General features: G+C 38.8%; 1 long non-coding RNA gene across 2 annotated transcripts in view; it reads left to right on the top strand.

The window, feature by feature from the left end:
* LOC124761248 overlaps window positions 1–17282 on the top strand; it is a 38785-nt gene extending 21503 nt beyond the window's left edge. Inside the window, exons 3-5 of one of the 2 annotated variants that reach the window (XR_007012399.1) lie at window positions 3452–3567; window positions 13557–13588; window positions 17185–17282. This is a non-coding gene — a long non-coding RNA (uncharacterized LOC124761248). The remainder of the gene's footprint in view (window positions 1–3451; window positions 3568–13556; window positions 13589–17184) is intronic. The other variant, XR_007012400.1, reaches the window with a different exon arrangement.
* The last annotated feature ends 89 nt before the right edge of the window (window positions 17283–17371 follow it).

Genomic DNA, 17371 nt, shown 5'->3' with positions numbered 1-17371 from the left:
TCAAGTACAATGATGTGGATCATTGCAGATTGTTGCACTTAAATGATTGTCATCCCCAATCACAAATCCTGTCCAAGTCATCTTGTATCCTCCTACAGTCACTCAATGACGACACCTTCCGGTACACCACAGCATCATCAGCAAACAGCCACACATTGCTATCCACCCTATCCAAAAGATCATTTATGTAGATAGAAAACAACAGCAGAATTACCACACTTCCCTGGGGCACTCCAGATGATACCCTCACCTCCGATGAACACTCACCATCGAGGACAATGTACTGGGTTCTATTACCTAAGAAGTCAGGAATGGTCGGTGTTGTCTACGTATGGTCATCTGCTTATCTTTGTGATTTTGGCTTAGGGCATGCTGTACCCATACACCAGGATCCATACATCAGGATCCCAAAGGTTTTCCTGAACATGGAGAGACCCTAATGTTAAAACGATCCTCCTCAAAACAAGAAAACCATTTTCTTACTGTGCTCTGTCTAGTGCCATTATCTCCATATAAGGTGCAAATGTCTCTCACTGCCTCCAATGCTCTCAACCCTCTGTTGAACTCAGACACAAGAATAGCTCAGAAATGTTCTGGTTTCTCCAATTGCCACTCGGTTTTGTAGCGTTCAAATCCCACTCACTGTCCCCGAATGACAAAATGACAATGTGTAAATTCAAATAGCAACAATGAACTACAAATAAAAAATGGCTATCTATAAATAAACCCATAGTAACCAGAATATCAAAATACAAAACACAGCATTCACGTGACAATTAATATAAAAAAGAGCTATAATTTCTCATTATCTGAGTCATCTGCTTCAGTTTCTTATGCTTTTTTTTTTTTTTTTTTTTTTGCTATGTTCAGCTCGAGTTTGACACAAAGCCTTCACCGTATTTAAATACACTATACGATCGAAAGTATCCGGGCACCCCCAAAAACATGTTTTTCATGTTAGGTGCATTGTGCTGCCCCCTACTGCCAGGTACTCCAAATCAGCAACCCCAGTAGTCATTAGACATCATGACAGAGTGGAATGGGGCACTCCGCAGAACTCACGGACTTCGAACATGATCAGGTGATTGAGTGTCACTTGTGTCATACGCCTGTATGCGAGATTTCCACACACCTAAACATCCCTAGGTCCACTGTTCCTGATGTGATAGTGAAGTGGAAATGTGAAGGGCACGTACAGCACAAAAGTGTACAGGCTGATCTCCTCTGTTGACTAAAACAGACCACCGACAGTTGAAGAGGGTTGTAGTGTGTAATAGGCAGACATCTATCAAGACCATCACACAGGAATTCCAAACTGCACCAGGATCCACTGCAAGTACTGTGACATTTAGGTGAGAGGTGAGGAAACTTGGATTTCATAGTCGAGTGGCTGATCGTTAGCCACACATCACGCCGGTAAATGCCAAATGAGGCCTTGCTTGGTGTAAGGAGGGTAAACATTGGGTGATTGAACAGTGGAAAAACATTGTATGGAGTGATGCATCCCGGTACACAGTGTGGCAATCCAATGGCAGGGTGTGGCTATGGCAAATGCCCAGTGAACGACATCTGCCAGTGTGTGTAGTGCCAACAGTAAAATTCGGAGGCGGTGGTGTTATGTTTTCCATGGAGGGCGCGTGCACCCCTTGTTGTTTTGGTTGGCACTATCATAGCACAGACCTACATTGATGTTTTAAGCATCTTCTTGCTTCCCACTGTTGAAGAGCAATTCGGGGATGGCGACTGCGTCTTTCAACACAGTTGAGCACCTATTCATAATGCACATCCTGTGGCAGAGTGGTTACATGATAATAATATCCCTGTAATGGACTGGCCTGCACAGAGTCCTGACCTGAATCCTATCGAACACCTTTAGGATGTTTTGGAATGCCGACTTCGTGCCAGGCCTCACCGACCGCCATTGTTACCTCTCCTCAGTGCAGCACGTCGTGAAGAATGGGCTGTCATTCCCCAAGAAACCTTCCAGCACCTGACTGAACGTATGACTGTGAGAGTGGAAGCTGTCATCAGGGCTAAGGGTGGGCCAACACTGTATTGAATTCCAGTGTTACCAATGGAGGGCACCACGAATTTGTAAGGCAGTTTCAGCCAGGTGTCCAGATACATTGATCATATAGTGCGTATGACAAAGCTCTCTTAGCTTTGTAGAAATTTCCTAACAAGAATATTGAACCTCAACAGATCGTTTGCATCCCTCATAATCTTGCATGGCACATACATATCTCAGTCAAATTGTACAACACTGTTGAATTTGATCAAATAATACTTTCCATATTCAGCCTAGGTAATTTGTTGTCTGTGTCTTGTCATATTTGCTTAAGCAGAAATATTTTCTCTTATTTCTTGACATTTATTTCAACACCTGCAGTAACTGATGCTGTAACATGAGTCCTGTGCCCACCAATATCCTCCTTTATATTAACTGAATCAAAAAGTTAGGGATTGTTAGTCAGCTTCACAGGCTGGTTGTCTAACTGTCCAAGATAATTTTCAAAAAAATATTTAAAGCAGCCTCACATGATTCCCTGACTCTGGCATCTGTTTTAAGCATGAGAGCCTCCTAGCTGTTAAGTTGGAATCCCCCCCCCCCCAATTACTGTAGCATGATCAGGAAATGTATCTACTGTAATCTTACACATTTTCTATGAAGCATGCTGCCACTGCACATTGAAGCAGATTATCTTTACATAGATTATTTCACATTCAGAATATGTAAAACCTTGTTAGATCATAATGCAGGTTTTCTCAGTTTATCAGCTGAGTTGTGGCATTGTATCGTCATTGTTACTGTGGCAATACAGACAACAGCATGACACAATGACTTGGCTGATAATCTGAGAAGACTTTATCGACCTCATTAGGTGGTATTGAGTTCTTTGTGATGATAAATATGCCACCATCATTAACATCCAATCTATTATTGTTGGAAATATACCAATTAGAATTTATATTTAACTGCTATTCAGTGCTGATTTCAGCTGGCTTTCTGTTCTAAGTGTTATATTGGCATTTAATATCAGTAACGAGTGAGATTAATTATGATACTTTACCCTGGATGCTTATGCAGTTAACTAACAACACATTAATTCTTTCCTGTTCTGCCAAAAAAGTGTGAGTGGTTTCTCTGTACATAATGTGCCCAAAATACTCCCCTTTGTGAATATCAAGTGAAATTGATAGACCTAAGATTTGTTGGATCTGCACCTTAAACTTCTTTGAGTGGTTGTAAATGACTTCTCACTCAAAGAAAACATGAAATAAGCTCACCTAATTGTTATAAGTTTACCCAACATTATCATGTGTCACATCTTTTTTCAGCATCTGTGCTTTCTGTAAACTTCTTTTCCTTCCTACTACGCCTTTAAATTGTTTGTGGCATCTTTTGTTTACCCTATATTTGAGACCCCACTTATGAGTGTTTGTGTTTCAGATTGAAAGAGTTTCTGATGAAAGACGTGTATTCAAAAGGTTGCCCAGCATTTCAATTTTTGAAAAATAGTAAGAGGGGCAGATATGTTCCACTGGACATCAAATGGTCCATTATATGTAAGAGTTTTCTGGAAATTTGTATTAGCTGATTGACAGTAAATATTTAAATGAAATCATTTCCACTTTTGGCTGTTTAAACTTTTTCGTATGATTGGAATTTTGACATGTTGTCATTTTAAGCATTGTGGGAAACTGAACCCACTCAGTAGTATATAGCTGTGCTACATTTGCATGAAGTGTTGTAAATTTATCAGCTGTTCCATATACAACATAGAGCTGATGAAATGATGATGTAAACACTGAAGTTTAATTTTATTCCCTTTCTGCCAAAAAGTGTGAATGGTTTCCTCTGTACGTAATGTGTCCGAGATGCTCCTCTTTCACCGGATCTATAACATATATGGTATATGGAACAGCTGATAAACTTACAACACCTCATGGAAATTTTCTTGCATAGCATGGCACAGCTTTTTATTTTTGAATGGGTTACAACATTAAACAATAGTTGAAAATGATGACATGTCAAAATTGCAATTGCAGAAAATAATGTTTTACAGCCTAAAGCAGAAATTATTTCGTTTCAAAATTTCACAAAGTTTATGAACCCAATTATCATCAAACTTCTGACAGTAAATAATTTTTAATCATTGCTGGTAATCTGTAAATATAAACAATACTTCATTGACAAAATTTGTTTACTGTTTTGACAATATTGTAAAGTGCCCATTTATTGCCTCAATTGCTTTCCAGTTGAGTACCATCCCCCATCATTATATCCTCAAAGTAAGTGAAACCTTGCCTTCATGCATTTCAGCCAACTTCTTTTGCCATTGAGGCAAGTTTTTACTTTGTAGCTTCTGCCTTTGAAATGCTAATACTTCTTTACTAGCAGTCTTCAGCCTCATTGTAAGCCTAAAAGCTCGTCTGATGTTTGTTTATTGCTTTCGTCCTTAACTTGTGTTCATTTCCAGAAAGAGAGGAAAATTACTCAGGAATATTATTATCTCTCTGGTGATTCATTTGTATTGGAAATCTTAACTGCTTATAGAATGAAATTTTCATTCTACAGCGGAGTGTGCGCTTATATGAAACTTCCTGGCAGATTAAAACTGTGTGCCGGACTGAGTTTGAGTCTCGGTCTGGCACACAGTTTTAATCTGCCAGGAAGTTTCATATCAGCGCACACTCTGCTGTAGAGTGAAAATTTCATTCTAGAAACATCCCCTAGGCCGTGGCTAAGCCGTGTGTCTGCAATATCCTTTCTTCCAGGAGTGCTAGTTCTGCAAGGTTCGCAGGAGAGCTTCTTTGAAGTTTGGAAGGTAGGAGACGAGGTACTGGCGGAATTAAAACTGTGAGGACGGGGTGTGAGTCATGCTTGCGTAGCTCAGTTGGTAGAGCACTTGCCCGCGGGAAAGGCAAAGGTCCCGAGTTCAAGTCTCGGTCCGGCACACAGTTTTAATCTGCCAAGAAGTTTCTTAACTGCTTACTTATGTGGTGGTGATCTGACAGAAGTAGAAGTATACCATAATAGTTTGTACAGAAATATTTTAACAGTTTACACATAGACATAGTGAAGAACAAAATTTTGTTTGATACTGTAAGACACTATTTTCAAATTATTATATTAAAAAATTAAAAAAGAACTATGAGTAAATCAGTCACAAAAAATAATCAAATGAAACACCAATATATGTTCATCTCTGTTATTTCATGAAAAAATTATGAAAACTCATTGTAAGGAGCACTGTTTAAGTATGTCAGTTCAAACCAGTCCTCTGGCACAAGCAGTTGAGGTCCAGTTGTAACTCACAATGATGAGATGCTTTGTGTGATTTGTGGTCCAACTTTGATAGTTTAATTTTTCTGTATCCAAGATCCCAAAATCCAGAATGAATGCTAGCAGAATGTGGGACATTGTTTAGAAGTGGCAGTGTTCAGGGTGACGGATCTACTGTAAGGTGCAGCATTTGTAAAATTTCAATCATAATTGATGAAAAGCACCAACATCTTCAGATGACGTGTGGAAAGCACACCAACAATAAGAAACAGTAATGTGGCAACATTATGGTGAGTCAGTGATTTATTTGTGAGACTCTAGCATGTACAAGTTGAGACAGAAGAAACTAACGTTTTTGTGACAGTGGCAGCATTTCTACCAGACTCATCTCCTGATGTAACCGAAAACTTCAGAGAAAACCTCAAATCACTTGTACATAAGTTCCCCAATCATACTGTAATCATTGATGGAGACTTTAATCATCCAACAATCAGTTGGGAAAAATACAATTTTGTTAGTGGTTGATGTGATAAGACATCCTGTGAAACATTACTAAATGCCTTATCTAAAAACTGCCTAGAACAGATAGTTAGGAATCCCACTCATGATCGAAATATATTGGATTTAATGGCAACAAATAGACCTGATGTCTTGAGGATGTCCACGTTGAAAATGGTATCAGCAACCACGATGTCTTTGTGGCAACACCAAATACCAGAGTACAAAAGGCAAGTAAAAAAAAAGTAGAAAGATATATGTGTTCAGTATAAGCAGAAAGATATATATGATCTGTAAATTAGATAAAAAAAAATAGTGTCATATCTCAGTGAGGAACTTGAAACTTTCAACACAGGAAAGTAGCATGTAGAGGTACTATGGCTCACGTTTAAAAGAATAGTTGACCAGGCACTGGATAGATATGTACCCAGTAGAACACTTCCTAATGAGAGGGAACCTCCATGGTATACAGTCACTGTAAATAAACTTCTAAAGAAATGGAGACTATTACAAAATAGGTATAATAGAAAGCATAGAACTATAGGTAGATAGATGCTGAATGAAACGCATTTGGCTGCTGAGAGAGTGATGCGTGATGCCTTCAATGACTACCATAGCAGAATATAGTCAAGTTACATTTCACAAAATCCAAAGAAACTCTGGTTGTTTGTAAAGGCTGTTAGTGGCACCAAGGGTAGTGTCCAGTCCCTAGTGAACGAGGCAGGAACTTAAATTGAGGGTAGCAAAGCAAAAGCTGAAATCCTTAACCCCATTTTCAAATGTTCCTTTACAAAGGAAAACCCAGGAGAATTGGCCCAGTTTAATCTTCGTACCACTGAAAAGATGAATGAAGTAAGTGTTAGTGTCAGTGGTGTTGAGAAACAGATGCAGTCATTAAAATTGAACAAAACTCGAGGGCTTGATGGAATCCCTGTCACATTCTATACTGAATTTACAGCTGAGTTAGTTCCTCTTTTAACTATAATATATCGTAGGTTCCAAAAAAAAAAAAAAAAAAAAAAAAAAACTGTTACCATTTTTTGGAAAAAAGCACAGTTAACACTTGTCTACAAGAAGGTTATTACAAGTGATCCACAAACTACTGACCGATTTCCTTGACATCAATTTGTTGTCGAATCTTAGAACGTACTCTGAGCTCAAACATAATGAGTTTCCTTAAACAGAATGATCTCCTCATGGCATCGATCATACGAAACCCAACCTTCATTTTTCTCACGACACATATTGAAAGCTTTGGATCAAGGCAGTCAGGTAGATGCAGTATTTCTTGATTTTCTAAAAGCATTTGACTCAGTACGACACCTAAGCTTAGTGTCAAAAGTAAGTGAAATTTGTGATTTGATTTAGGGCTTTTTGGTAGGGACGACACAGCATGTTATCTTGGATGAAGGGTCATTGTCAGATGTTGAAGTAACTTCAGCTGTACCCCAGGGAAGTGTGTTGGGACCCTTGCTATTCATGTTGTATATTAATGACCTAGCAGAAATACTCTCCTCCACAATTGAGACACAGCACCCAATGCCATTTGCACTTCCAGAAGCTGTCTTGGTACACCTCTTGCAGGATCGCATGAAGTGCCATCTGCAAATGTTCTTTTATCTCATTGGGGTTTTCAACACTGGAAATAAAAAAATAAATAAAAAAGTCCGCAGGAGACAGGTCTGGAGAGTACAGAGGGTGAGGCAGCACAGTGATTTCATTTTTTGTACAATAGTCACGCACCAAAGGGATGAATGTGCAGTTGCATTATCATGATGCTAGAGCCATGAATTGTCTTGCCACATTTCAGGCCATTTCCTTCCCACATTTTCATGACATGATCCAATTGGAATGTTACCTTCTTCTGCAATCTCAGAGAGTCAGTCTTCAATTGGAATGCACAGTTTAATTTCCGTTTCTGATGTGAGTGACATCAGTAGATGTCAAAAGGCATCGTGAATGAGGATCATCTTTAACTTCTGTCTGGCAATTTTTAAACCACATGAACCATTCATAACACCGAGTACAGCTTAAGCATTCATCACCGTAGGCTTCCTGCATCATTTGTTGTGTCTCTGTAAAGATTTTCTTGATTTTCGTGTAAAATTTAATTCAGGCGCATTGCTCCTCTAACTCTGCCGTCTCGAAATTCGCAAACTGTGTGACATAATGTTCTCCTCAATACAGCACTGAATAATAACTAACAGACGTACAACAATGAAACTTCTGGCAGTTACACATTAAACAAAGATGTGTGCAGGGATGCCAACTGCATTTGCTCCAACACACCATCGGTGAGAAATTATGAATGCTCTGGAATTTTTTGAAAAGTCTCTGTATACCCATCGTTCTCCTTCCGTGGAGTACCTCCTGGATTAGTCTGTGTTCTAGTAAGGATTTTATGAAGTCTAACACAACCAGCTGTACCTTCCACTTCCTCACGGAATACTTTCCAGGAAGATAGCTTCACTTGTTTGATTGCAAGGTTGCGTTTTACAAGGGCCTCCTGATATTTTAACCATTGTTCTTTCTTCTTTGCAAGGTTGAACAATCTTTTTACTTGCTTCCTTTGCACTTCCAAATTGTTGTTCCACCCAGGTGTATTTCTGTTTATGCACTTCTTTGCGATTGGACAGTTTTCTAAATATGAGGTTGGAAAATTCCTTTTGTAACATAATGGCATGTTATGGAGTTCTTTAGATTTCTGGCATGAACCAACTTACCTCCTGTTCCTCCAAGGCCTGAAATGCCCACTTTATGTGAATAGGGTTCCTGGATGGTGGCCACATACACCTACTGTCTTCCTAGAAGATTAACTCAAGATAGCAGTTGCCCCATTGCTGTGTTGTGGGTTTACCTGAAACACTTGCAGCCTCTGGCTTGCGCCATGGTCTTTTCTGATGTCTTTGATTATCCTGATGGCACACTTTGAAAACCCTAAGTCAATTTGAGGTTGTATTCTCTCACATTGCCATCAGGGATTTTTCACCAGTTTCCACCAAAATGTTTGACTGTCTGGTAAAACATTTTGGTTGATTACTCTCCAATCCACTGTTGAGATCTTCTGCCCCCTTATTTCCCCTTATTTTCTTGAACAGAGTCTTTGGAGGTCATCCGTAAGAAGTATTGGTACCCAAATTGATATCTTTGAAGTCTTGAAGAGCCCATCTGCTGCCATGAGCAGCAGCTTTATCTCATTCCACAGAGATGCCTTGGACACCATCTCCTGAGCCACTCCCCTTTTCCCATCCCCTCACAGCCAAAGATAACAGCACCTTTGTCCATATAGACTTTCTTGAATTTGGATCAGATCCTGCACTTGTGTCTCTCCCCTCCCCCCCCCCCCCCCCCTCCCCCTCCTCCCCCACTGCCCTTCTTCTCAAAGAGAGGCCTCTGAATGAGCTCCACCTGCTGTAAAGTTATTTTGACCGCAGTGGATATCCCTGTTGCGTAACCGAGAGTGCCTTACTACACTTGTTTCCCTATTTACTGCCTTGGCTTTTTGTGGGACCGTTTGTCCTGAGAAGTGGGAGTATTAGACTCTTCTCTTGCTCCCTCTTTTCTTGTCCTAGAGGTAGAAGGGGCCTGATTATCCTTCTTACCCCATTCACCCTGAGTCAGTCCTTTCTCTCTCTCTCTCTCTCTCTCTCTCTCTCTCTCTCTTTCTTTTTTTCTTTCTTTCTTTAAAAAGAAAAAAGGTTCAAGACCTTTTAGTTACCTCCATTTGTGTTTAGGAAGCCATTCTTTACCTTCCTTTTATTTTTGTTCTTTGAGATGTTTCCTTCACTGAAACACAGACAAGAATTTGATCGTGACCTGATCCAACTTCTCATTAACAGTTTCCATTTCTTGGATTGTTCTATTGCCAGATCCAATTACAGAAACAGCTCCTCTTGGTTCCAACCCCGATTCTTAGATGTTTGAGCTCACTTCCGTCTCTCAGTTTTTGTTTTCTTTTCTGTGTTCTCCATTTTGGTCCCATGAGAGTTGGGAACCTATTCAGTTGATACCATGGAACCCCACATGGTGCAAGGCTAATTATTCAGGGTGAGCACCATGTATCCCTGAAGCTAAATTAAAGACATACATTCCCACTTGCCGCATGCCCCTTGGCATGTATTGCACCACATCTTGGGTTGTGTATCTCGGGAATTGGGAAAGGAATATGGGATTGGTTATGGGAGAGATGGGCTGTTGTGAGACACTCTTCATGTGGTTCACTCGCTGAGGCCTGTCCAGTTTGGAAGACGCTGCCAGTAACTGCACTACAGCTTGCATAGCCCTCAGATTCATGGAAACACACAAGCCTCTTCTTCTACGCAGCACATATTTTGACAAGACGGTGTCTGATGGAGAGGTGACATATGGTTAAAAAGAATACAGCTGTTACAGAGAAGAGCAAGAAGACTTGCACGTGGGATGGGGGATAGAGATTCATGTATGAAGTGTTTGTGCTGCACAAATACCTTACAATATATTCTCTATACATATTTAAATTAGTTACATTTTTATGAATCGATCAATGGAAGTTATCAAGTGCAGTGACGTACATGTTCTCAACACTAAAGTGCGCGTCATATATCTTGGCGGCCGAGTTTAGGTTCGTTCTGCGCATCTGACGTCACAAAACACAGTCAGCCAATGAACAGAGAACGACGTTGCCAGATCTCGACAGCAGTGCAGAGCACTGACAAGTGTCTTCAGTTTTAAAAACGTTCAGTCATAAATAAAGTAATAGAACAAAAGCAATGTCTTGATAGCAGACTTTCTTTTACAGAAAGTTTGGAAAAAACATTCTTTATACCAATTGCTTCATATTCTATTAATTAATTAAACCAAACGAGCAATAAGACTCCTAATTCAGGCGATAGCAAGGAAAGATGTTTGTTTCAATCTCACGAACTGCTTTTTCGCAATAAAGAACAGCGGTAATTGTTTATTTCCTATTGTACTTCTACGAAGCGTGAGTAATTCATAGTCATACCAACAGTGTTTATAAGTAGTTGCGTGAGGTGTTAGAGTCCTTATAGAGTTACTCTGTTCAGTGAGCTGAGATAGTGGAACGGTTAAGGTGTTGGGCTGTCAAGTGAAAGGTTATGAGTTCAAACCTTGTGCGGTGTTTAATATTTTCTTTATTTAAAAACAATATTGGAGTGCCTTACTTCACGAATTTTATTCGTTTGAATGAAATTTCTAGTGCTTTGCCTCTTCATTAACTTTTTCGCTGCTGCAGACACGTACTCCCCGCATTCCGCGCTGTGCGCGATTTTGTCATCACTGCACTTCTCGCCTGTGCAGACACATGGTGCTCCCACTGCTTTGACACACTTATCATTCGATTTCACAAAAACTATTTGGCCAAAAAATTTGATTTTTACACGTCTTCTTGCCTGATACCTTTCCCCCATAAATGACTTAATCTTGTTTTGATGTGCAGCATTAAATGTAGTAAACCATTGCACGAAATTTTGAAGAGTTTGCAGAGGTAAAAGTCCATAGCGTATACTTTCCGTATGGTCGATTTTAGTTGCCACAATGTTGAGAATGAAATGTGGACAAGATACCTAAATTTCATATAATATTTACTGTATAACAATATCTCATTTAATTTAAGAACCACATAGGTGTCGTATGTAATATTGAGAAATATTCCGTCTTTCGCGACTGTAATAAAAGTTTTATATACACACGGCGCGTTTGGCTTTATTTTCAAGCACTTCCATCGGTGAAAGGTATGCCACATACACAATGGTATTCATGTTCTATTTCCTGTTTTTGTTCCACAGTCGCAGTTTTACCAATGGTATTGAAATATATCCCTCTTCTGCAACTGTAATAAGCGACTTATTTAGACCAGACGCGTTTCTCTCTTTTGAAGCATCATAAGAGGACTGTATTTTGTGTCCTCCATTGCCAAGTAACCTTTCGTAGTTTTGTGCTGCGGTAGCACAATATTCTACATTTGTGTTGGCTCATCAGTGTTTTAGCAAATAAATGCTGTTTGTGTGTGCCACACACAAAATTATATTTGACATAGCTCTGAGCACTTCACTGACAAACAGTATATTCATGTCCTAATGTTTTTGTAAGTCCACAGTTTTGTTTAATGTATTTTGTCTACTTCCTTTTGATTGATTGAAGTGCTTTAAAATAAAGCCAGACGTGCCCAGTGTAAGTAAAACTTTTGTTACAGTCGCGAAAGGTGGAATATTTCTCAATATTACATACGACATTTATGTGGTACTTAAATTAAATGAAATATATAGGTATCTTGTCCACATTTCATTCTCAACATTGTGGCAACTAAAATCGACCATACGGAAAGTATACTCTATGGACTTTTACCTCTGCAAACTCTTCAAAATTTCGTGCAAAGGTTTACTATATTTAATGCTGCATAATAACTGCGTTGAACATTGAAACAAAATTAAGTCATTTATGGGGGGAAGGTATCAGTCAAGAAGATAGGTAAAAATCTAATTTTTGAGCCAAATAGTTTTTGTGGAATCGAATGATAAAGAGTGTCAAAGCAGTCGGAACACAATGTGTCTGCACAGGCGAGCAGTGCAGTGACAAAATCGCCCACAGCGCGGAATGCAGGGAGCACGTCTTTGTAGCAGCGAAAGGGTTAATGCGGCCGTGGTGGCCTTACTTCACGAACTGCGCGCTCCCCCCTACACGTAAGCTTGCGAACTATGCAATAGTATGGCGCTGCTCCTATTGGCGCGTGCGTCGTGTGCAACTGGCAACGCAGCAATCTCCAGCGTCTGGGCGGGCATGCGCGAGCCGCCAAGATAAAAGAATTGAACTATAGGACAAAATCTAACTATTTCCAGAAAACAACATCAGAAAATGACAGCTAGAAGCCCATAGGCTACATCAGTGATTTGATTTGGCTTAACAAACACTCTAGGAACATATATGGGGAATAATTTTAAAACAAAATTAAAATCTTTTCTAATAAAAAAAGTGTTTATATTCCCTCAACAAATTTTGAAGTACTGATGGTTACATGAACCAGTGGAACATCAACTGTAATGTAATAAATATATAAAATAGGTATAAGATGCAACAATTTCTGTATTTAACATACTCATATTTTGTTATTTAACATACTCATATTTTGTGAGTTTAATTATTGTCATACTATCATTTCTGACATTTGCGAAGGTCATCATTATGATTGCTTCATGCAAAGAAAAAGTAAATAAAAATATATAGAACATTAGTTTAAGAAACCTTGGGAAGACCTTTAGAGGTGGTGAGATCCATTGTGGAGAGACTAAATTGATGTAAAAGGCCTGAGCCACAATTTATATGACTGTAATTAAACTAACTACTGAGCCCTTTAATCTAATTTTGGAGCAGTGCTTGCGAAAGATATACAAACCTATGAGATAAAAAAAAGATCATCTTCATGTGATATTGCTGCAATCTGTGGGCTTCGTTTCTGATCAGTATCTTCTCATCACAAGTCTTCCCCTTCCTCATACCATCTTCAGCATTGACATTGCCCTTCTTTTGGTCTGTGCATGCCTTTTTGAACATCTGGTTAGTGATGGTTATATCTTTGTGGTTATGGATTTATTTAATTTGTTTATCTTTTTGTAGTTGATTACTGATTGACACTTGCTTGCCAAAACTTGATCACAAGTTTCTTTTTGGTAGTAGGGAATCCATTTCCCTCTATTTTGATGTTTGGGTTTTCCCTCTTTCTTTTTTAGAAATTTTCTGCTTCATATGAAGAATGTCATTGCTTTTTATGTTCCAGGATCACCGAGAGGAAGCTAAGTGGCCACACTGGTAAGTGTAGCCATTTTCATTGTTATTAACTTGTTGCCAATTGAATGTTTGTGTTAACGCTGTTAAACTACTAACAGTTCCTGTAACCTGTGCCAAGTGAATCCTAAACATTGTTTCATGCACTGTGTAAAGAAACGTGAATGTCTGAGATAGTGAATTTGGGAATGAAAAGAGAATGTAGTAGGAAGGTGAAGCATTAAATGAAGATGTGGCAGAACAGGTGTTGAGAAATAGAAACTAATAAAATTATATAAGAAAGACTGCGCAAAGAGAGAATAAAATAACACTGCACAAAGAGAGAATAAAATAACAAAGAGAATTAGTCCTTTTACTGTTTTTTGGTGAATAGTACCATACTCGTGTGTAATAGGAGGCAGAATCTGGAAAGGATGATGACTGTAGCATATTTTGTAAATTCATACAGCTCACTGGTATTGTGGGATCCATGTATGATCATTGAATGTACTGTCTTAATCTAATGGAACCAAAGTCAGGATTACAGTTGTCCATAGATGTATATAATTGACTGAACTTCAGGGATCATTCTAACAAGTGATCGTATGATGAAGTGGACGAATGTGTTATGTGGCACATAATCAGAAGATAAGTGCAAAATACAGTCTGTAATATTCTGCTGCACATTTTTTTTTTAAAGGGGATGGAATGGCAGCTGTTTAAATAACTGATACTGTGTACTAAAAAACAGTGAATGGTAGCTACTACTCAATAAAAAAAAGTTTGTATAATGCCCTTTACTGGACACTGGTCCCAAAATTAGATTTGGCATCAAAATCTTAATATCAGAATTTTGTCGGGTGCTTGAACAGTTGATTGATTTTCAGATTTTATTTCTCTGCTATTATCTCACAACATTTTAAGTTTCCTTTCTTTCATGCTAACATGGATGCAGTATTTCCTGCTTACTTCCTCTAAGAAGAAAGAAGGTTTGTATATATTAAACTTTTGAGTATGTGAAGATGTACTTGAACCAGAGACCTTATTTGAATACGCAAAACTGGTTCTGTTTCAGTACTACTATGACTTGTTAGTTTATGTTGAATATTAATTAGCAGTTCAGTAATTATTACTTTTTCTCCACACACTGCATACTTGTAGTAAAATATAAGCTCATTTTTTCTTTATAAATCTTAACATAGGGAAATAAATCTGGCTTCAGCTGCCAGATACTGTGGTCATGTGTGTGCAAGTTGCATTTACAAGTGTGTGGGTGGGTGGGTGGGTGGGTGTGCGCGCGGTCGTGTGATTGTGTGTTGTCTTTGACAAAGGCCTTGTTGACCAAAAGCTCTTTTTGTGACAGTCTTTTTGTTGTACCTATCTGCGACTTAGCATCTCCACTATATGGTGAGTAGCAACTATCCTTTTCATAATGTTGTTAACATATGGAAATGATTATTCCTTTTAGACTGAAACATGTAAATATTAGGTTGCTGCAAAAGTTCATAGCATTTTTATTTTGCATATCAGTATTCCAATTGCTATTTTTTATCAATTGTCATTTATTATTTGTAGTTTACTGTTGCTATTTGAGTTTACATATTGTCATTTTGTCATTTGAAGTTGTTAGCTGAGCTGTGGACACTAAAAAACGGAGAAATTGGTACATTTCTGACATGTTCATCTGTTTGCGTTCAATAGAGGGGTGACAGCAGTTGAGGCAGCCAGAAACATGTACTGTGTATGAGGACAATGCCATTGGACAGAGATTGTTTTAAGGGAGATCGTTTCGATGTTAGTGACTCTCCACATCCAGGTAGCCCTTTGGGGTTTGATGAAGATCATTTAAACACATTAATCCACAATGATCCATGTCATTGTACTCAACAACTGGCAGATTTGATGAACTGTGAGCATTCAACCATCATGTGACATTTCCATTTAGGGGGAAGATTCAAAAATCAGGTGTATGGGTACCGCATGCTCTAAATCAAAATCACAGAAATCAGCAGGTGTCCCATCCTGTATCGTAACTGGTGAACGAAATGGTGTCTTTACACTAACATAAGGAAAATAAAGGAAAGGCTGAGCCCAAACAAAGCAGCAACTCCCCATAAACAGAATTGCCCACATCCGCAAAAGATAATCTTATGCACCTGGTGGAACAAAGACAGTGTGGTGTACTATAAAATTGCTTCCCCAAGGTGTAACTATCACTGCTGACATTTATTGTCAACAACTGAGATGTCTTGCAGACACAATTCAATAATGATGACCAGAAAGACTGCGTGAAGTGATGCTGCTCAATGATAACACCCACTTGCATTCTGCTAGACTGACTACACAGGAGTTAGGTTAGGAAGTCATTCCGCAACCACCTTATTCACTTATCCTGCACCCTCACATTTACACCTTTTCCACACTCTATGGCACAACCTTCAAAACCACGTGATTGATACAATCACAGAGACAAAAAGTTACTCCAACATTTTCATTTTCACTCTGTTGTGAATAATGAAGGAGAAAATATTATTGTTGACCGAAGTCTCTGTTATATGTATCTGTTGTGTTTATTAAACTTATGGAAAAACACTTCAAACTTATGCACCAAGCTAATAATTTATCAATGTGACAGAAAGGCATAAATATGCTATTGTGTTTGAACATTCCTGTGAGCCCACTATGAATTAGATTGCTTGATTTGTTGACATATCAGTGGGAACTGTCCACTGTGTCTACAACGAATGGTGTACCGCTTGCAGCCATCTAATATGGTGTAATTACTCTGGTATTAAAAATATTCTGACAGGGACCTGTTAGTGACTGCAAATCCATCTCAATCGTTTTCCAAGCAAGCATTACAAAGGGAACTGCATGCAATGGACATTTGGGGTTGAGTACATCACAAAAGAGGATTGCTCACAGCAACACATAATGTTGCATACCTTCAATGGACCAAAAAGCACACAAATTGAACGGCACAGACTGGAAATGTGTAACGTGCATGTTTTCTAATGATGCAAGGTGTCAGATTCACTCATGGCCCAATTGGACATTTAACCTGTTGTGGGTGTGGTGGGTGTTTAGGCTGGAAGTTGTTCTGTTATATTTTGGGGATTGTTTTGTTCCATGATTTGAGCTCACTCATTCAAGTTACCGTGAACATGAACCAGGATCTTAATTTCAATATTCTCAGTGGGCAAGTGTTATCCTTCCTTTTACACCTTCATTATGAGTATCCTGTGAAAACTTCCATGTTCCAAGGGCAAAAGAACCATGTTCACAGGGTTTCATGTACACACTTCTGGTCCGATGAACACTTACATGCCCTGTTACATTATTGCACCTCAACTGCTGAAATAATGCCTGATCTTTATTCTACAGAAAAGTATTTGAAACAGCAGGTAAAACATTATCTATGCCCTGCTATTTGGTAGCTTATTGTGACCTGATCATTGGGTAACTCCAGCTGGATATGGTATACCTGAGAAATCTTGACACACTTCTTTGATGAATTGAAGTCATTCTCAAGGCTAGGTGCAATGTTACAAAATGTTAGTGTGGTGTCCCCAGAGGGTGATAAATTTTTGTTCTATGTTTATTTGCCAAATAGTATTAGAAAGATTTTTCTTTGTTTTTAGGTCAGCAAGCAGGTTATTCTTGAGTTAACTGATGATACATGGACAAGAGCAGATGAATATCAGAGAAGTGAAGAATCTGGACGAACAAGTGGTGTAAGGTTAGTGTACAGAGGGAACTATATTGTTAAAATTACTCCGTTTTTTTGTTGTTTCTGTCTTTTATTTCTTGTTTTCATGTACAGAGCAG

This window comes from Schistocerca piceifrons, unplaced genomic scaffold (genome assembly GCF_021461385.2).
Source record: "Schistocerca piceifrons isolate TAMUIC-IGC-003096 unplaced genomic scaffold, iqSchPice1.1 HiC_scaffold_576, whole genome shotgun sequence".
Taxonomy (NCBI): Eukaryota; Metazoa; Arthropoda; class Insecta; order Orthoptera; family Acrididae; genus Schistocerca; species Schistocerca piceifrons.
The sequence above is the reverse complement of the archived record's forward strand: the minus strand, read 5'-3'. Positions and strand labels throughout refer to the sequence as shown.